The sequence below is a fragment of the Girardinichthys multiradiatus genome, chromosome 18, assembly GCF_021462225.1.
Source record: "Girardinichthys multiradiatus isolate DD_20200921_A chromosome 18, DD_fGirMul_XY1, whole genome shotgun sequence".
Lineage (NCBI taxonomy): Eukaryota > Metazoa > Chordata > Actinopteri > Cyprinodontiformes > Goodeidae > Girardinichthys > Girardinichthys multiradiatus.
Window position 1 is genome coordinate 16,544,177 of NC_061810.1, and position 21,926 is coordinate 16,566,102.

Below are 21,926 nucleotides of genomic sequence, written 5' to 3' on the forward strand. Positions count from 1 at the left end.
TGGGCTGTGTACATCCTAGTGCTTATTTGAAAACTTTTTCTTTGTCCATATCTGTTTCCTTTTTGCAACTGGGGTGCAGTGGTCATTTGCACATGAATGGTGCCTTGGAAGAGCCTCTCCTGTTGACGAGCCCAATTCCTACAACAGCTCAGTCTGTGAAAACAAAATTTCTTCAAATTTCTTGGTTTTCCATAGCGGCGGCACTTGCACAAAAACAGCATAAAAGTTGATCAGGACATAAATGACAAATATTTTCTATAAACATGTTGCTTGTGCATCATCCCTTTTAGTGTTGTCCTGGGTAGCTGCTTATATGGCCCATATCAAAAGCCACACTGCATTTGTGTGCTGGTGGGGCTAGTGGGAAATTATTGAGAAATTTTTAAAATAAGAATTGTATACAATTCTTGCAAATTTTTTGATACCTTGACAAATAACTGAAAAGACACTACCCATTCTTGGAGTTCTTTAGAGATGGCATGACAAAAATGTTTGTCATAATTCTGTCTTTCTCTTAAAGACTTTCATCTGTGGTCATTAATTTACCTATTTTAGAGTTAGAAGGTGAGTGCTGGATTTTCAGTAATGGCTCTTATTTTAATTGGAAATGCTTTCCACATGAGTTTAAAGGTGCGATCCGACCAAATGCCAAAGACACAACAAGAGCGAGTGATTTACATGTTAACCCTATGTAAAGGCGCATTCAAGAGCGAAGAGACGCGAAGAGATGCGAAGAGACGCGAAGGATATGAATCTGAACTTTTCTGTCAATTTGCGTCGGGTCTATATATATATATATAGCCCTCTTTTCAGCACAAAAGTTGTCATACAAGTATGAAACTTACAGCAGTTGCTCAGGGTACATCTACAGGGGTTGGACAATGAAACTGAAACACCTGGTTTTAGACCACAATAATTTGTTAGTATGGTGTAGGGCCTCCTTTTGCAGCCAATACAGCGTCAATTCGTCTTAGGAATGACATATACAAGTCCTGCACAGTGCTCAGAGACGATTCTAAGCCATTCTTCTTGCAGGATAGTGGCCAGGTCACTACATGATACTGGTGGAGGAAAACATTTCCTGACTCGCTCCTCCAAAACATCCCAAAGTGGCTCAATAATATTTAGGTCTGGTGACTGTGCAGGCCATGGGAGATGTTCAACTTCACTTTCATGTTCATCAAGCCAATCTTTCACCAGTCTTGCTGTGTGTATTGGTGCATTGTCATCCTGATACACGGCACCGACTTCAGGATACAATGTTTGAACCATTGGATGCACATTGTCCTCAAGAATGGTTCGGTAGTCCTTGGCAGTGACACGCCCATCTAGCACAAGTATTGGGCCAAGGGAATGCCATGATATGGCAGCCCAAACCATCACTGATCCACCCCCATGCTTCACTCTGGGCATGCAACAGTCTGGGTGGTACGCTTCTTTGGGGCTTCTCCACACCGTAACTCTCTCGGATGTGGGGAAAACAGTAAAGGTGGACTCATCAGAGAACAATACATGTTTCTGTTGTAATTATGAATCTGAGAATATTATTTAATATTTAATATTAATATTTTAATATTTTATCAAATAATATTTCGGTCTGTTAAGGGTTGTCCTGTGAATACCAGCCCAGTAAGGCGATGGTATTAGGACAAAATAGAAAGGTGTGAGACGAGCTCTGACATTATTGAACAGCATAAACTCTGCACATATATGAAATGAATTCATACAATTTCTTAAAATACAAGAATTTATTAACAAAAATAAGTCAACTCAAAGTCAAACATATTTCAATCAACAAACTCTTTACTATGCTAAAACAATCCAACTAAACTACCAAGCAGAATTAAAGAATAACGAACACTAATGGGCTATGTACAATATAAACAAGTTGATTAAAGATGATTGGAAATCATTACCAAAAATAGTAATGCAACATTACCATGCAATGTTTATGTTTGAGAACCAAGGATTATCTTGAAGAATCTGGAAGAGAAGTTAAGTCAGTCTTGGAACTAACTTAGGCAATAATCAGCAACGTTTAGACAACCCTTCACAATGCAAGATCAGATAAAATATTATTTTAATAAAATATTAATATTAAATATTAAATAATATTTTCAGATTCATAATTACAACATAGTGGCGTCCCTGCGTGGGCATTATCATGAACAGCTTGCACTGTACATAAATGCGAATGAATAAACCACAACTGCACATTATTGATGTACCAAGTGATTAGCTTAAAACCAGCTGTCACTGGTCACAATAGGACTCAAAATATCAGAATTCTAACATCAGATGTCACTGATTATATTTAGGAGAACATTATAACTCGTGACACTCCATGAGTTCACAAATTTAGACTTTCGTCAAAATTAATAACTCCAATATCTCCGTGCTAGTAACAATCAACTCTGCTACATAAGCAAAATTTTAGATGTTCTGACTCAGTCTGGTTTCTTCTGTGTAAGCAATAACTTGAGACTTGGTTTAACTTCAGTTAACCTCACTGTCCAGACAGTTGCTGCACATCTGTATCCAGAGGCTGTGTGTTGTGTAAGACCACAATTTGAAACTAAATTAACTTTGCAGTTAGTTTAGTATCTGGCCTAATTTTGATGCATGTATTCATTCAGGAACTTTATAGTTTGTTTTATGGTTGAAAGAACAGGATTTTTGCCTTATTAAATCCCAAATTTAATCTAATCACCCTGCCTGCCATGACTCAAAAGTCAAATTGCAATTATTACACTTAGGAGGTGTAGCAATTTTCTTTTTCCTTTGCATTGTAAACAAAATTCCCTTAAAGGTTAAGAATAGTGTCTAATCACTAGCTCCTCCCAGGAAAAGTGAAAAATTAACTCTAAAATCACAAATATCCTTAGAGAAAGGAGTAGCATTGTAACACTTGGAGCATAGTGTTGTCATAAGTCACAGATTGAATGATCAACTCGTGCACCCATTTTACAATCAAATGTTTACAATATACAGGTCCTTCTCAAAATATTTGCATATTGTGATAAAGTTCATTATTTTCCATAATGTCATGATGAAAATTTAACATTCATATATTTTAGATTCATTGCACACTAACTGAAATATTTCAGGTCTTTTATTGTCTTAATACGGATGATTTTGGCATACAGCTCATGAAAACCCAAAATTACTGTCTCACAAAATTAGCATATTTCATCCGACCAATAAAAGAAAAGTGTTTTTAATATAAAAAACGTCAACCTTCAAATAATCATGTACAGTTATGCACTCAATACTTTGTCGGGAATCCTTTTGCAGAAATGACTGCTTCAATGCGGCGTGGCATGGAGGCAATCAGCCTGTGGCACTGCTGAGGTCTTATGGAGGCCCAGGATGCTTCGATAGCGGCCTTTAGCTCATCCAGAGTGTTGGGTCTTGAGTCTCTCAACGTTCTCTTCACAATATCCCACAGATTCTCTATGGGGTTCAGGTCAGGAGAGTTGGCAGGCCAATTGAGCACAGTGATACCATGGTCAGTAAACCATTTACCAGTGGTTTTGGCACCGTGAGCAGGTGCCAGGTCGTGCTGAAAAATGAAATCTTCATCTCCATAAAGCTTTTCAGCAGATGGAAGCATGAAGTGCTCCAAAATCTCCTGATAGCTAGCTGCATTGACCCTGCCCTTGATAAAACACAGTGGACCAACACCAGCAGCAGACACGGCACCCCAGACCATCACTGACTGTGGGTACTTGACACTGGACTTCTGGCATTTTGGCATTTCCTTCTCCCCAGTCTTCCTCCAGACTCTGGCACCTTGATTTCCGATAGGCATGCAGAATTTGCTTTCATCCGAAAAAAGTACTTTGGACCACTGAGCAACAGTCCAGTGCTGCTTCTCTGTAGCCCAGGTCAGGCACTTCTGCCGCTGTTTCTGGTTCAAAAGTGGCTTGACCTGGGGAATGTGGCACCTGTAGACCATTTCCTGCACACGCCTGTGCACGGTGGCTCTGGATGTTTCTACTCCAGACTCAGTCCACTGCTTCCGCAGGTCCCCCAAGGTCTGGAATCGGCCCTTCTCCACAATCTTCCTCAGGGTCCGGTCACCTCTTCTCGTTGTGCAGCGTTTTCTGCCACAATTTTCCTTCCCACAGACTTCCCACTGAGGTGCCTTGATACAGCACTCTGGGAACAGCCTATTCGTTCAGAAATTTCTTTCTGTGTCTTACCCTCTTGCTTGAGGGTGTCAATAGTGGCCTTCTGGAGAGCAGTCAGGTCGGCAGTCTTACCCATGATTGGGGTTTTGAGCGATGAACCAGGCTGGGAGTTTTAAAGGCCTCGGGAATCTTTTGCAGGTGTTTAGAGTTAACTCGTTGATTCAGATGATTAGGTTCATAGCTCGTTTAGAGACCCTTTTAATGATATGCTAATTTTGTGAGATAGGAATTTTGGGTTTTCATGAGCTGTATGCCAAAATCATCCGTATTAAGACAATAAAAGACCTGAAATATTTCAGTTAGTGTGCAATGAATCTAAAATATATGAATGTTAAATTTTCATCATGACATTATGGAAAATAATTAACTTTATCACAATATGCTAATATTTTGAGAAGGACCTGTATGTATAGTCAGATATGCATATATAGCTGGACATACATTTGTTAGATGTTGTTGCTTTTAGCAATATTCTCATAACTTTGTTGTTGTTTTGTAGTGTCTGCCAGAATAATGGAATTAAACTCCATTATGAATTCAGCAGACATGGAGATGCAGAAAGTGGTGGTTGCTGATCTCATCCGTTTGTCTCCAGATGAGCAGGATGCTTCAAATCAGTTTGACCTTGCCGCAGGTGATGAGAGGATTCAGGAGTTGGTAAACTTCATTAAGTCTCCGACTAGAGAGGCTCTGATTTCAGATGTTCTTTGTCAGCTTACCTTGTTGTATCAGCAGAAATCACAACTGAAAGCTAAAAGATATTCTCAGTTACAGACTGACCATCAGATGACTCTTCAAAGAGAGAATTCTGCAAAGCTTGATCTCTCAAAAGCTGAGGAGAGGACCAAGAAAGCTGAAGCAAAGTTAGTGGACCTGAAGGCAGATGAGCTCAAGAAAGCTTCATCCCAAAAGCAGGAACAGTTCCCCAGCATTCAGGTAGCCAATTTGCATTTTCACTCACAGCACCTGCAGCAGCCACAGCAGGGGGCAGACTCAGACAGCAGGCATCCAGCACCTAGGTCAGAGTCTCCCCTTTCTAAATTTAGTCAAAGTGTTCAACTTACTTCCACAGACCTTAACAGAAGTGTTGGAAGTCAGATGGTCTCCAGTGGTTTCCTGTCATTGCAGTGAACAACCACCAAGATGACCAAGTGCCGGACTCAGCGTGCACAAGTGGTCCAATTCGGTGGGAGGAGCACCCTTCTGGCCTGATCGGCACCCCTCTCCTTTCTGACTCTGTGTCGACCCTTAGGGGCCAGGAGAGATGCACATGGCTCTCAGGTGACTCAATCCAACCTGACCCACCACCACTTGCATGAGTCCATTCATTAGAAAGCTCTCATTAAAGCATGAGAAAACTTGTTTTCTTCCCCAGAGGTCAGATCTCAATCTTCCACCATTTGATGAACCTAACCAGCATGACTTCTCAGATGGATGTGGTCCACCTTGGGAGCATGGTGTCCATTTCAAACAGCTTGAATTCCTTGCTAAAGACATAGAAGTTTTTGATCCAGGTAGCCAGGAGTCAAATATTGATGCTTACCTGCTTGAGGTTGAACATTGCCTTCTTGACTTGCGTTTTCCTTCTCATCGTGAGAAGCTGAGGCTTATTTGGAAAACAACAGCCAAGAGTGTTCATGTGTTCATAAAAACTCTTCCTCTAGAAATTAGTGACAGTTATCCAGCTCTCTGTCAGGCTCTTAGAGAAGAGTACTATGTTTACAGAGATGAAGCCGCTGCCACTATTAATGCTTTGGCAGTTTTGTAAAAATAGGATGAACTTCCCAGAGAATATTTCCACCGTTTAAAGACGGCTTATTTTCAGGGATGTTATGCTCCAGGTCTTGAAGAAGACCACACTTTTAAGTATTTGTTTCTTCACAACCTCCACGTTAGCGTGCAGTATGAAGTGACTATGCATTGCATAACTGAGAATCTCTCCATGCCGGAGACTCGTAGATATGCTCAGTTTGTGTGGGAAACACGTGTCTGTTCAGACAGAGCAGGAAAAGGCAAAGTTAGAGTGTTAAACATTCAAACTGAGAACAGGCCTAAGAAGAAGCACAAAGTAACTTCACAAGTGGTGCAACAGAACCAGGGGGGTGGTAACTGGCATCAGCCAAAAGACAAACCACCAGTTAAAAGACAAACACCTTTTCAAAGTGCAACATCGAACTGTAAGGTTGGTGGTAAAGAGTGGAGCCACTCCAAAGATGTCATCACAGAGGAGGAGTTTGAGATGATCTGCAGGTGCGTTATAACATATAACATCATAACATATAACATATAACGTTATAACATCCCTTTCAGACAGCTTCCTCTTGCGTCCACAGTTAATCCTGTTGGATGTGGTTCATCCTTCTTGGTGGTATGCTGACATTACCCTGGATACCGTGGCTCTTGATACATCACAAACACTTGCTGTATTGGTCACAGATGTGCCAGCAAGACGTGCACCAACTATTTATCCTCTTTTGAACTCTGGTATGTCACCCATAACGTTGTGTGCATTTCAATATTTTGAGCAAAACTGTGCTCTTACCCTGCTAATTGAACCTTCACACTCTGCTCTTACTGGTGCAATGTGCAATCAATGAAGACTGGCTACCAGGCTGGTCCAATTTAGCCATTAAGCCTCCCACACTAAAATGACAGGTGTTTCAGTTTCATTGTCCAACCCCTGTATGTCCATGTAGGATTTTTTTTTTATTCATAAGTTTTTAATTTTCAGATGCATATGTCAGCTAGGACTCCAATCAGCTGTTGTTACATAATTATTCAATACATTACCATGCACATTCTGTTGTCATATCAGCTCTTATTAGCAGTCCTCATCCATATGTTTTGGCACAAAATTTTTTTAGAAGATGTGGACAGTACAATTTGGCTGTTTTTCTGTTGAGCTGAGATTTATTTACTCACCGAAGACAGATGGACAGGCATACTGGAGCTGGGATACAGCATCTGTGGTTGATGTCCCGGAGGCTGATTCATCCCCCGACGTGGGACAGCAGGTCCTCAAACTGGGTCCTGGAAAGATGGAAGTACCGCTGAAAGCGACTGTCATCGAGACGCTGCTCCTGGAGTAGGTGATGGTACTCTCCAAACTGGTTCTGCCTGTGGTAAACCCAGGCACGTCGATGCCGGTGGCATGTTTGGCTTTCCATAAATAAAGCACTTTGACTCGCTCCATGTTGAGTTGAAACTGGCAAGCAGCAGGTAAAAGCTCCTCCTATTTGATGTTTTCGCCTGTTGGCCACGCGAATTGCTGGCAAAATGTTAGGCAAGACAAACAATTCACCGGACTCGCGGTCGGTCTGAATGCATCATTAGGCTGATTTGCTAGAATGACTTGCGTTAATGGCTGGGTAAACACAAGCAGGGGAATTTTCAAAGATCTAGGTCAATGGGATTCCAAGTATGGTGCCAAAATGTCTCCGTGAGCATCTGAATGATATCTTCATGCTTCACTCCTGTTTCACACAAAAAACACTCCAGAAAAAAGAGGGCAACAGTAATCCATAAATTTTTTTTAAGATTATATTGTAAATATAACTGTTATGAACTTGAACATCTCAAAAACTGTCTCTGAAACAAAACTAAAAATCTGTTATGCAGAACTAAGGGAAATATGCAACATCTAACCCAGAAGTCCAACCTTGCGTCTTGCCACAATGATGAAAAAACCTCTGAGAAACTCCACAATAAAACAGAGAATTTGTAACCTTTAATATTTGATCTGGTTTCCCATAGACTGGCATTGCTCTTTAACATTAAGGAATGTCAGATGATGTGAATGAGACTCTCTTAAAGTGTAAGCATTAGTGACACTAGAATGAAGACCAAGAGAAGCATAAAAACAAAAAGCAAAGGAAAAATAATATCTCCAGTGAGGCTGTAAGGAAATAAACAAAAATCAACCCATAAGACTGAAACATGGCAACGGCGATAGAAAATATGAGACTGCGAGGTGCATCAAAGTATGATTTGCAATTGATTTTTGTACTTCTCCAAAGAACATAACAGGTATTGTACCAACCAGCTCTGGTTGAGTTTAACTGAGACAATGTATGCTTCTCATTCAGGGTCTTAAAGATTTCCAACGTTTTTTGAGATCATAAAGAACTTGAGAGAAGCTGTCAAACACTACAGAAATATCAAGCTATGAAAGAAATACCCTTCCTCTCTTTAAGTGTTTATTGACAGTGGATAGTCTTCACCATTGCCTCTTTGGAGCCCTCAAGGCAGAGTATAATTTTAATCAGCTGCCTGCTTAGTACGACCTTGGGAACCATGTTCATTCCACAGGGTAACCGGCTGCAGCTGAAGATTGGTGTTAAGTTTCTTTAAAAATCCTAAGAGCAAGTCTAGAATATGTTAATTAACTCATTGATTGAAGTGGGCGGCTCATTTTAAAAGCAGAAGTCGAGGTCTCTGGTGTGGGAAGACAAAAAAAGAAAAAAACAAAACACTGCTGTGCATATCAATGGTGAACATCAGTAGCTTCTGCAAACCGTATTCTTGCACTCCAAGGACACATTTGAAATCTGTTTCTCATCGAGGCTAAATATGCGGAATAGACCAACCGAGAGTGTTTGTGCCTCCATTACTTTTGCATTAATGACTTCAGTTACTGACCACTGTATGGGATATGTGCAAGAAGGAGAACGTACAACTGGGACAACTGCTGTTGAAGTCAACAACAAAACTGGGTTAAAGTTGTATCTTATACTCTACTGGTTGCTAATGATAATAAATAGACAACGCTGGTTAATCATGTAAAGGTTTTAAGTATTAAACATCCGACCTTTCAGTAAAAGGCCTTGGCATTTACATTGATTGTGAATGCCAAGGCATTCACAGAAATGTCATCAATGTGTGAGGCAAGTCACCTCTTGGTACTAAAAGGATACATCTTCTCATCCCATCTCTCTCATGTTCTCATCTCCCTCCTTGAGCTGACAGATTCTCCTATTGGTGGACTTTGCAGTAAGGAAATTGGCAACTGGAGAAAAAAATATTTTCCATTTGATTCTGAAGGGTTTCTCTCCTAGCCAAACATGAAAATGGTCTAACAGCAAAAGCTGAAACTGTAATATATGTAGCACCATGAATATAATGTAGGGAAAAATAGCATATTTGCGGTACTGTTATACATTTCACAGAGCTAAAACAAATTACATTGGGTGCAGGTCACTGCTCTGGTTAGCAGGAACCAGGAGAACTATATCAGCTCCAGTAAACTTAAAACAAATCTTGATAGTGTTGCTTTTAAAATATACTTTGATAAATACATTATCCAGGCAGCATTCAATCCAGAATAAAGGCTTAGGACATGCAATCAGCAAGTGGACAAAAGCTTTGTGTTGCACTTCATTACTATATCCAACATCTGAAACCTTAAACACAGCAGTCTCAGAAACCGGACATGTCATTGCATGTTACACTTATTTTCACTTGCAATGTAAAGGACATGTAATATTTTGAGAACTCAGAGGTTTACCTGTTCTTTAACCTAATTTTGAGGTCATTTAACCAGTTTCATGCATATGTAGATCTTTCATCAGAGCCCGCGATATTATTTTTACATCCCCAACTATCCTCACATGCTTTACTAAGCAGCTGAGGTGGGTGGACAGGAGGCAGTGTCTACAAGCTTCAGAACACAGCTACTGATACCATGCTGGACTTCTCCAAAGCTAAACAAATTTAAATATGCCTAATGTGAAAATCAGATGGCACTTGGAATAATGTTCCAAAGGCTACAAACAATTTTACAAATTATTTATGTCACTGCATTTAAAAGCCCTCTACCAACCTAGTTTTAAATTATTTTATGTTAGGGGAAAAAGATCGCTCAATTTCTTAATTTAACTTAATGTGGATGCATTTGCAACAGCTTTTTGGCATTCTGACATATTAATTTACACTGATTTAAGGGAGTTTCAGAATTTCAAGATATGCACATATATAGTTTCACAGCAGTTGGTCTCTTTTGCCAACCAACCAGCTGTTGCTTTTGTCACCCTCAATGACCCAAATGACACCCTCAATGACCCAAAACGGATGTCTAATTTAAAATAGGTCTCTAATCCACTCATAGTATATTGATATAAAATTTATTTTTTGACTGCAATAAATCACACCTAGCAGCAGTGAGAATTTGACCAGGGGCCATAATCTGCCATCTTTTATCAGTCAGCTGTTCCAAAAACTGATTACAACCAAATTTAATGGTAATAAAGTGTAACAAAATATTTTCAGATAGTATACAAGTGAATTAAACTGTATGTGTGTTGTACAACAATAGGCTTGGTTTGGCTTTTAGCAACTATTAATAGTTCTAATTAATAATTACAAACAAACTCATTAACAAAGTTTGAATATTTAATTTTAGCCAAACAACTTTTGGTGTGTGGCCCAATGCGGCGGTATTGTATTGTAGAACAGTTGGTGAAAGAGTGAATTCGATCACTGGCATTATCAAACAGCAAGCTTTGTTTGTGTTTATTCCTGCACATATATGGAATAAACACAAACCACAACTTTCCAAAATACAAGAATTAATTAACAAAATAAATTCAACTTGAATTCAAAACACTTCAGCTAACAAACTCTTCAACATGCCCAAGAACATTTGTCTACACTACTTAATAAAAATAAAGAATAAGGAGAACTAATAAACTACAAAAAAGAACCAAAAGAATAAACCATAACCAACTATATATAAATATGTATCTTTTAGAACCAACTTTGACGGTTGGACTGCCGTCAAATTTATCTGCATCACACATTTGGCATGCCTAAAAGACTAAATCCTTATCAACACCGACAGAATGTCTACAAAGCATAGGATTGTAACACTAATTCTACTTAATTTTTCATCATGTGTGCCACTGTGTTATAGCAAGGTGATGCTAGAGCACTGCAAATATGTACTGCATTATGTCTAGAAATAAAATGGATCAAAGCTGATAAACAATTTCAGCTCTTTTTTTGCCTAGCCAACAATATGTCTTGTCTTAGGAATGAATACAATAATTAGAAAATCTCATTGTTACAAAAATATTGATATAGGAGACGACAGCTAACATGGGGATGAATACTTTCAATTAAAATGTCTAAATAAAAAATGTAAATGTGTTTCTAAATACTTACAACCACAAGTGATCCCTGAAAAGAAAGCAAAAGTTTGGAGAAAACAAATGTGCACGCAATTGTGTTCATTCCTATTCAGCATATAAAGGGAAATAATGGAGAAAATGTTCTCTAGTCTATTGTACTCCTTTGTCTAATCAAAGCAAGGAAGGGGGAGGGGAGATAGCCATGCATTATGTTACTGCCCACATACCTTATTATTACAGAGTTACATAAAATGGTTGTAGTTTCACTCATTACTGGGCTGCGTAGGCAATAATACAGTATAAAAGATAGTAAGTTCAATTACACCCACTCTCCGGGGATGTATTATTATGTATTATTCTCCACTCGATGATTTGAAGGAAAGACAAGGCAAGGAACGGCTTCATAATCTTGAGAAACTTCTCGGAGGAATGAAGTCGCTCAGAGGTATGAGGCAGCTCTTAATGGGAAAGCTGGAGGAGGAAACATATATATTGCTATGGAGAATGCACAAAGTGTAAAATAACATGATAAATGATTTATTAATATGTAATAGATGTTATAGTCACAAAGCATTAAGATTATTAAATTTTTTTCTGAATTATCTTTTGGTTTTGGAATGATGTAATGTAGCTACACATCATTATGTTTTCACAAACCCATTCTGCTCATTTCCTAGAATCTTGTTTTCTTCTGCGATCCATACCTAATTTACCATAGCAACACCTCTCTTTTCTCACAGCAAAATTAAGTGTAAAAATTGCATCTGTAGCACAAACTGTTACTTGTGATTTAAAAAAGGATAATGTGAAAACATATTTAGCCTCTTACAAGTTTTTAACAAGATTTGCTTATTTGTCATTCTTACATGGTTCAATTAATCAAACTAATTTTAATATTAGACAAAGATAACCCGAGTTAAGAAAATATGCAGCTTTCAAATGATTCATCAGTTCATTTATTTAGACAAAAAAAAGCTATCCAGACCAACTTAACCCTATTTGAAAAAGTAAATGCCTCGTTTGCTAAATCATGCATTAACTGTGATTGACCACATGTTTTGGAAAACTGAGTTCTTTTCACTAGCTACATCAAGGCCTAATTTTTGACAGACCTGTAGACTCACAAAATGATTTAAAATAGAATTTGTTTGACATCATGGAGTAGTAAGGATGAAAAAAAGCAAAATAAGAGGAAATCTGTTAGGGGGCTAATACTTTTTCATCCTACAGTATGTTTGCTGATGTCTTTGCAAACAGTCATGTTTTTATTGAGGATCACCATCTCATGAGAGGCACACAGCTGACCATTATTCAAATGATGCTGTGTGTCAGAATTGACTGCGGTATTATTCTGACCTGCTCAATACCCAGCAGTCTTCACTGTCAGAATAGGATGCACAGACAAAATTATAATCAGATCTAGGCAAAAAGTGTGTGTGTGTGTGTGTGTGTGTGTGTGTGTATGTGTGTATAAGTGTGTATGAGCATGTGTGTATGCGTTGTCTGCTTTCTTTCAGGTAGTGTCAGGCTTTGTGTAGCGGAGGACCCCGAAATGCAGACGAGCAGGCAGCATTACGGTACGTAAAGGTTTAATAAACAAAACTTGCTTCAGTGGCAAAAGAGACATGGGCAGGCTGGCAAGACAGGCTTGGCATGAGTAAAGGACATGACATGAATCGAGATGAATGATCTAAAATGTTTCCGCAAAGAATGAACAGAACAGATGTGTATATGTGGAACAAGAACCAGGTGAAACGAGGAGACTGAATGCTAGGTGCAGGTGAACCGAATGAAATTAATTGACCGACAGGAGAGAACACAACGTGACTGGAGCAAAATAGAAATTCAAGGATACAAACTAATAGAATCATAACTAGAAAAACATGAAACTAAGGCATAACCAGATCCAAAAACCTAACTTGACAAAACATGATCTAGAAGACAAAAACTAAAGCATGACCAGGAAAATAACAGAAGCATGATTCAAAACATATCAATAATAATAATAAGAAGAAGAAGAACCCCAAAAAACCCACAAATCATGACAGGTAGTGAATGTTTATGTGGTGCCAAATGTTTATCTGAGCTCTTTTTGTGGCTCCTTGTGCCTTCTCTGTGTGTGCCTGTCAGAAAAAAAATGAGTAGAAGAAGAAATAAAATTGTCATCAGGGAAATAAGTCCTTTGAGCCAGATTTTTGTCACACCCAGGGACAAGTGAAACATCATTATTTGCTTTTATTTCTGAAAAAAACAATGTTCTTAAATGTGTTGTTGTCACTATGTTTTACTGTACTTGTTTGTGTGTTTTGCAGTATTTAAAACACACACACACCGCCTCAGGCTGACTGCTTAAAATATTTGTTTTAATTGAGTAAAGTAGATTACATAGACTACAAAGGCAATACATAGTGAAAACCCCAACAATGCTTGTTTTAGGAAGCCACTTTAAAACCCACACAAACATGGACACACACAAAGGAAAAACTCCTTTCTTAGCAACAAAGCAGAATGTTCACTGAATAGTTTTAGTGTAGCAACCATGCCAGTAATCACAGAGATGGCATGTAGGTATAAACAATACTATAAGCTATGTATACAAATCTCTCCCGCACAGTTGTAGAGACAGATCACTTTATCCATCTGGGAAGTTGCTGGTTTGATAGCAACCGATCAGCAGTGCACCTCTAGCTCCACCTGTTGGATCAGCAGGGTATAACACCATCATCTTGGAAAAGATTTTAGTTCAACAAATGACAAAGAACAACAGAACATGGACCATTTTAGACTCGGTTCCAGGCAACTCAAGCCAGCCATATAGTTCTTGTCCTGATATTATTCATGTGATATTTGATGATTGCCTGTTGCTCCTATTTAGTGTTGAATTTTATTGGATTTGATTAGTGTTGAATCTGGTTTTATTAGTAATCTTAACTTAACAGTCTGGTGTGCAAACCGTTGTAGAATTCCAGTGTCAAGTTGTATCTGAAATGTTTAAAAGGTTAAATGACACTTATTATAGCCTTTATTATTTATGGCCCTTCAGTGCAGCAGCGGGTCTCATTTGCAAGCCGAGTGGTCTCCGATGAGGTAAAAGGCTGTAAATGGAAATACATATTTCTAAAGTGTTTCTCTTTCTTATATTTCAGAAGCTGTCATCTCGACTGCGGAGAGGTAAGTGGGGAATCTCTGCTATCTGCATTTGATCTTCTCTTTATCTGAGTTTAAAGCACTGCAGAAGAAGTGATCAAGGTCAAGCTTGTGTTTTGTCCTGCTAGGGTTTTTAAAAAAGCGTCTTGCTCAGATGTGATAGGCAGGGCAAGTGTTCCCATGTGTGTTCTATAGAGCTGGTGATTTTGTTTTATCAAGGTTCCCATAACTACAAGTCAGGAAAGATGTTAAATATTCCTCTGCGAACAGAAGCTGAGCTGAGCTGAGCTTACAGTATCTTGGCAGGAAATGAGATGCACGGACTGAAACTGTATATTTTTAAGTAGGTGGGAGGGGTTTCTCTTCCTTTTAGCAAGGGTTAATTTTTTTGCCATAGAGGTTTACTTTTATGTCATGGTGCTGTCTCCCTTCGATATCCAATCCATTTTACTTCTGCTCAACTGGCAATAAAAGCCATGTTAAAAGATGAGTTTTTAAAAGATATTTAAAATCATTCAGTACTGGCCATCCTTACAGTGAGTGGGAGATTATCCCAAAGTTTGGGAGCTGCAACAGAGAAAGCTCCGTCTCCTAAGTGCATAAGACGAGTCCTAGGAACACCAAAAATCAGCAGGTTACCTGACGTCAGAATTCTGCTGGAAACATGCTTGTCTAAGAGCACCGATAAGTAAGGAGGCGCCTGACCATTAAACATTTAGAAACCTAAAGTAAAATCTTAATACAGTCTTATAAGACAGTGCAGGGAGGGCAATAAGGGAGTAATATGCTCTTCTTTCACCAGTCAGCAGATGGGCCGCAGCGTTTGGACCAGCTGCAGATGATGAGGAAAATAGTTGTCCATCCAATTATAGAGAGTCGCACATATACTTTTTTATACAATAATTTTAAAAAGGGTCACATTTTGAATCCTGTTTTGTTACATTTGCTAGAGGGTGTTATTTTCATGTGTCTGAGCAACTCATTTGAGATAATTTTTCAGCAAAACCAGCTTGCTTCAAGATTAGTGGACTATGAATTTGTTCCAGAATTGTATCCTATTATAACCATTGTCTTTACACTTTTGGTTTTCATGACCTTTAATGCAGTGGTTGCAAATAATAAATGAAAGCTACCCATAATCTGAGAGATGTTCTGTGCTGTGCCTCTAGCACAAAGCTGAAATATAATAAATGCATTGTTTTCATTAAATCATTCACCACTTAATTTTTCTAACTACATTAGACCGCAGCTATTATTTACATATGGTTCAGGCTAATTCAGATGCTCCATATTCAGGGGGCTGTATTCTATCATCAATATTCTAACATTTTCTCTCTGTTTTTTACACATAAAAATTATATTCTACTAAATTATGAAAAAATTATGGGCTGGACGGTGGCGCAGTTGGTAGCACCGTTGCCTTGCAGCAAGAAGTTCCTGGTTTTGACTCTAGGCCAGGGGTCTTTCTGCATGGAGTTTGCATGTACTCCCTGTGCATGCATGTGTTCTCACTGGGTACTCCGGCTTCCTCCCACAGTCCAAAAACATGACTGTTAGGTTAATTGGTCTCTCTAAAATGCCCTTATGGTGTGTGCATGGTTGTTTGTCCTGTGTGTCTCTGTGTTACCCTGCAATGGACTGGCGACCTGTCCAGGGTGTACTCTGCCTCTCGCCCGTAGACTGCAGGAGACAGGTACCAGCTCCTCCTGACCCACTATGGATTAAGCAGTATAGAAGATGAATGAATGAATAAATTATAATGTATTTCAAAAATGTATTTACAATACTTTTAATATATCGATTCAAAACATGAAACAACTATTATTTGTGTGCATTGCGCCCAGAATGATAAGTGATAATTCAACTGTTTAATTCTGTTTATTTTGTTCATCAGTATGGTTAACACATAAAAAACTAAATTCTGACCCTCCAAAAATTAGAATATTTTTGATAAAACCATCCTTTTTTTGTTAAATTGGCCAACTGAAAAGGTTGACCTTGTTCTGCACAGTACATGCACAATTTTTGCTCTGGGCTCCTTTTGCATGAATTACTGCATTACTGTGGCATGACATGAAGGTGATCAATTTGTGTCACGTCTGATGTGTTAAGGAAGCCCAGGTTGCTTCAATAGTGGCTTTAAGCTCATCTGGAATGTCAGCTTTATTGTCTGTCATTATCTTTTTGACAATACCCCATAAATTCTCTATGGGGTTTACTGTAAGGGAGATACCAAGGTCATTTAAGCAGGTAGGTTCCAAGTCCTGAATTAAAGTGAAATCAGCATCTCCTTAAAGCTTTTGAGCAGAGAGAAGCACGATGTCCTCTTAGACGTCCTGATAGAGGACTGCACTAATTTTTTACTTACACATTGGACCAACAGTAGCTGATGACATGGCCCCCAAACCATAACAGACTGTGGAAACTTCATTTTAGACCTCAAGTGACTTGGATTCTGTGCCTCTACACTCTTCTTCCAGAGTCTTAGACCTAGATCTGCAAATTTACTGTCCTCTGAAAAAAGAACTTTGGACCACTGAGTGATAGTCTCATTGTTTTAACACAAGGGAAACAACAGTTGCAGACCCTGTCCTAAAAACAGCTTGAAGTACTGACTCCAGTAGGCATTAATGTCTGTTTTCTCAGTTCTCTCAAAGCAAAAGTTGTCTCTCCTCTTTGTGCACTTTTTTCTGACAGTTTTCCCTTCCACTCAACCGCCCATTAATATGCTTGGGTACAGCACTCTGAACAGTCAGTTTCTTTTGCAATTAAGTTTTCTCCTCTTGTTCAGGACATCAGTTACTGTCTGCTAGACAACTGTCAAGTCAACAGTCTTTTCCATGGTTGTGTGGGGGATTACAAGGTCATAACAGAACATTTCTTTTTTTTTTTTTTTATTATTATTGGACTCATGTAATATTCAAATTTTCAGAGAAGCTGAATTTTGTCATTTGCAAAATGAACAGAAATCAACACTTGTCATATATCCCTCTGTTTGTAACAATGAGTTTTTGACAGCAGTTAATTGAATATATGTTTGCGGGGGGGTTTTAAGTATTAAATAGTGTACATTCACAAATTGTCTTTTGGAACCCTTTACAACTACAACATCAGGCACGACGGCGAAAAAATTGAATTATAGAAAAAAAGCTGAATTAGCTTTTTGTCAGCTTTTTTAAATGTTGAAATGATGAGTAGTAGAACTGCTTTTAGATAATGACACTAACATTTAATCCTCATTTATGTGTCTGACTATAAGTGCTGACATCATAAATGCATTGCCTCATCCTGCTTTGCCTTATTTGCATTACCTAGATATGGGTGATACGCACCTGCTCATTAAAAAAATACAGCACAGCTTCAGGGTTTAACAGAAGATAATGTATTTCAAAGGGCAAATGAGCACACCATCTCAAAGCAGACAAATAACAAAATTAGCCTGTAGGGAGGGGACTAATCCTAATTAAACAGTGTAGGTGTAAAAAAACAAAAACAAAATGGGTCGCACTTATGTTTACACAAATTACACGTGTTCACTAAAGGAAATGATGATGGTGTGCCCTTTGTGTACATGGTGTAGTTCTTGTTTTCCATTGGTTATATCCATGGAAAAAGGTGCTTAATTTATTGTGTTTTTGCAGGCCAAGTTGTGCCCAGTAATGCACAGGAAAAACAAGGAAGCAAATACATTTGAATTCAGTCAGCAACATTTGCATTCATTGTTTGAACATTTAGTGGTAAAATACTTAAGGATGTTTGCTCTGTGCTATAATGGAAGTTGATGATGGAGGAAAATAGAAATTCAGCACACTACAGATGTGTTGTAGACTGCATGAGATAAAAATGAAAGTGCCACAAATTATTTCTCAACAACTTTTTTGTGAAGGTGATAAAGTACTGTCTCTTATCTGCAACATTTGTTGCAGAAATTCTCGTTTATGTTAATTTGTGACGAGGAAAACAAGTGTTAACTAGCTGTCAGTGGTGGTTAGAATAAAACATGATGATGGTTTGGTGGTTTCAGTAAAGCCTTGTACTGTGTGTTTGGACTTTGAATAAATTGGTTTTATGCAAAAGGCTTTTGTTAAGTAGAAAATTATCATCCCCTGACAATCTTTTTTATTAAGGACAGAAGCTGGCTGTGGTTTTATGATTGACTGACCAGACAGACATTACGCTGCATGGCTTGTGGTTTCAGGGGATTGTTGCAGTGAAAAACCACAAAACAGCTGGTGATTTAAAATGTAATTCTAATATCTCATGAACAGCTGAGAGTGGTGAGGGAGTGTTTGTTCTCTTCAATAGCCACTAGATGAAAGAGCCACTTTGTGGGCCATACGCAGCCTAATTACTCCTGGTCCCCCTCTTCAGGAGAGACTGAGCTCTATTAGGAAGAGATAAATGAGTGAAAGGCAGACACTAGCGGACACTAATGTTCAACAACAAATATTTGGATGGTGAACAGGTGGATCTAAAACAGACATGACTATAAAAAAATAAAATAAAAACACATATTACCAGTGATGTGTTTTATTCAGCTTTGAATGTCTGGGGCTTCAGAGAGGGAGTGAAACATGGGTCAGCCTGTAGATGGCATCAATGAATCATGACTAACTGCTTTAGAAACACACAGATTTAAAAATGTTTGTCTTGGATCCAATAGAGAAAATCTTTTTTATAAGGAAAAGAAAATCTGTGCAAGCCAACAAGTTTTTAAAAGCCTTGTAGCAACCAAAAATGTTATAACAGCCATTAATGTAATAATGTTTTTTTAAGCAGATTGCATAATAACAATTCGCCAATAATGCAATAAATTATTATGCTTAAATCCTTTGAAATGTAATAACTGCTGCTAACAACATAATACATAAATAAGATTGCTTTTCTTGGACATACATTTTTTTTTTTTTTGTAGTTTGCTCGTTAGCAACAGGTATAGTGGATGTCATAGTGATCACATGCATTAATCAAGTATATGTACTAGCCAACTCAGTTCATTTCAGTGATTCAATGACTGATAGTTTGATCACTTAGTGCATTGTGCAAGAATTCAAGAGGAGAAGAGTAGTCATGTGGCCTACAGGCGTTTGCTCAGTGTTGACCAGCCAATAACATAATACCTTCTCAAATCATTGGTAAAATGTTATTATAATGTTGCCTAATAAACATTATTATCTAATTGACTTTACTACATTTAAAATGACCAAATGTTTTACATTTTTGGCAGGTATTACATTATCGGTTGATAAAAGCCTTTTTCATAAGCATTTGTTTCAAACATATTTTTGCACTATTTTTTTATATTTTTTTGGCTACAAAATACAGTCAAGTTAAATTTGCCTATAAAAATGTTTGGCACATTCATTCTTATATATTTTTTTATGTTTTGCCTCAAATTTAGTCATTTTTCTTTCTCTGAATTCAACTTTTTTCAAACTAAACCAAACGACTGTCAAAAGCATGTCGTTAAAGACTCCAATTTAACCATTCAATAGGTAATTAATAAGAATTTAATAAAATTAATTTAAGAATTCAAAGCTTTTATAAAACTTGGAAAAATGTTCATGTTAGTTATCTGTAAGTAGTACATATTAATAACAGTGTAAATTTTCTTTCTGACATTGACCATGATTTTGTTAACTCCATAGTTTCTGGACAGCTTTCACTCATGGCGTTAACTGGGTTTTAGAAAGCTGCTACAATGTTCAAACAACACATTTAGTTTCTATTTTCAAATTTGCAAAGTTTATTTGCATAAGAACTTTGTAGAAAAGGCACGCTAACACTTGCTCCCCTTTGCTTGATGTGACTCTCGATGATTTGGTTCCTTTTCCTTTGAGTTTGCAATTAATCAAGTTTGGACAAGACCTTTAGAAAGAGTTGTTATGCTTTATAAACTACATGCTTTTCTTTAAACATCATGTATAATGACTGCTGTTGGTCTGAAAGAGAGACAAGCACCATCTGTGCTGGCCGTATCAATTACCAAATTACTGTTCAGTTCACCCCGTACTAATGATGAGATTTGTGGCAGTCTAGCTGCACCTAAGACAGTTGGAGAAATTGAACACTCAAACAGTCGTTTGAAATTGAAGTTTCCCATCATGAATCAACCTACAAAAACAAAGTATATATTAAAAACACTTCAGTCACATTTATTTTAAAGGCATTGTTAGGGTTGTGGGACGAGTAATTTTGTACATTGTACATTTATTTCTTGACATTGGGTTTGTTTTCTCCACTGAATAATTGTCCTTCAATTAGAAGTTTTGTTTCCCTATTTTTGTTGGTGTTAGATGATGCTACTGGAAGAAAAGATGAATTTATTTTAGCTGCCCAATCCTTGCTGGAGATGATTACAGCATTAAGGATGCTGCATTAAAATCGAGTTAATTTAAAAAATATATATATCCTCATTTTTATTCTTCAAAAAGCACAGTCCTAAAAAAGTTGGCAAGGTTTGTGCCATCGTCCTCAGCATTTGGCGTCACCATCACACCTAGCCCTCCCCTCGTTGATCAGAGGCAAATTTGCTGACGCCAGTCTGTCGCATTCTGGGGATAGCTGCACACAGGGCCGCTGTGATGTGCCACCTGGTCCTCAGCCCCATTGGTGAGGAACTCTCCCTGACCTCTCCATTAAAAGTCGTTTGCCACTGAGAGCCATGTTGGGGGAAAATCTCTGAGGGCCACTTGCGCACATTCTCCCCACAATGGGAACAGCCCCAGGGGGAGAGCGCCGACACCTATCAGGGAAGCTTTGCCTGCATTCGTCTCTCAAAAGACTCGTGAAGCCGCCTGGCCCCAAGAATCACACAGTTGCAGATCAAAGATTGGCCACTTGGTTGGCAGCCAATAGACCACTCTGCCTTCTTGCCCCATTACTAATAACATTAAGCTCTAAAATAGCAGGGTGTCTCATGGATGAAAAGCCAGAGAGACAATAAAAGGAATAACCGTTAAAACTGATGATGTATTGCTGGCCATTATGTTCACGATTGCTTTGCATATATTAGCTTGTGTTATCAGTTCATTTTCTACACACTGTTCTGGTTTTTGTACCCCAACGGTTTTCTACAAACAAAAAATTGCATAATCATAGATGAACAAAAGTTTGAATTCATTTAAACTTTGCTTCCAATTTGAAATGCTTTTTTGTATTTTTAAAGGCAACAAATTACTTGTTTCTCAGGCTAAATTAAACATTTCCCCCAGACTAAGGCAGTCTTTTTTTTCATTTTCTGTCCATCAGTTGTCGCTGACCATACTGAATGTGCTTTTAAATGTGCAATGGGTACTAGAAGTGTAACTCAAAGTAAATAACTATCAGGCTTAAAAATGCTTTTCATTTTTTCACGTAAAACTAATTTATTCTAAACCTAAACATATAGCTCCAAGCAATAGTGAAACAACAGTCACGATAGTGACTAAACTGACATATTTATTGCCAAATTTTGCAGAAA